This window comes from Larus michahellis, chromosome 4 (assembly GCF_964199755.1).
Source record: "Larus michahellis chromosome 4, bLarMic1.1, whole genome shotgun sequence".
In the NCBI taxonomy this organism is placed as follows: domain Eukaryota; kingdom Metazoa; phylum Chordata; class Aves; order Charadriiformes; family Laridae; genus Larus; species Larus michahellis.
In genome coordinates, this window is record NC_133899.1 from 4045475 (window position 1) to 4046126 (window position 652).

Below are 652 nucleotides of genomic sequence, written 5' to 3' on the forward strand. Positions count from 1 at the left end.
AATAAATGGACCTGGAAAAATAAAGCTTACTTCAGTGAGTACTGAGGTTGTATTTTGCCTATGCAATTAAGTTTAATGTTACAAAGTCATAACTCTGTTTATCTATTCCCCATTAAACACTGTCTTTGAAACCACTGTATAAACTGGATGGAGTCTTCTGTCACAGCTGTAAAAAATGTGAAAAGTCATTTCTGACTGTCTGGTTTGGAGCACGATCTCAGCCAAATAAGTTATATTTCTGCTTCATATTGTTACATTTAGCTTCTGCGTATTAAAATGTTTCCACCATTATCACCGCCACCTAAAAATAATACAAAATTACTTCTTTCCAATTTATCAAAAAAGGAAAACCCCAACTAAATCAATACACAAGTCAGACGGTGATGAATACAATATTCTAAACTGGATTTATTGTTTCCAGACATTAATGTAATACATAAACACATTAAAAGGGGGAGATATAGTAACAAGCAACCCATTAACAGAAACAAAGCAAGTCTTTGAAATTTTTGTTCTATACTTACACATGAAAATGTCCCCAAAAGTTAAGTAGTTGTCAGTCAACATAGCAAGGATTTCAGATACAAAAAAAACCCCAAACAACTCATTAATGAGTTTGTTATAACCAAAATGTTTGGTTTGTTGGTTTTGG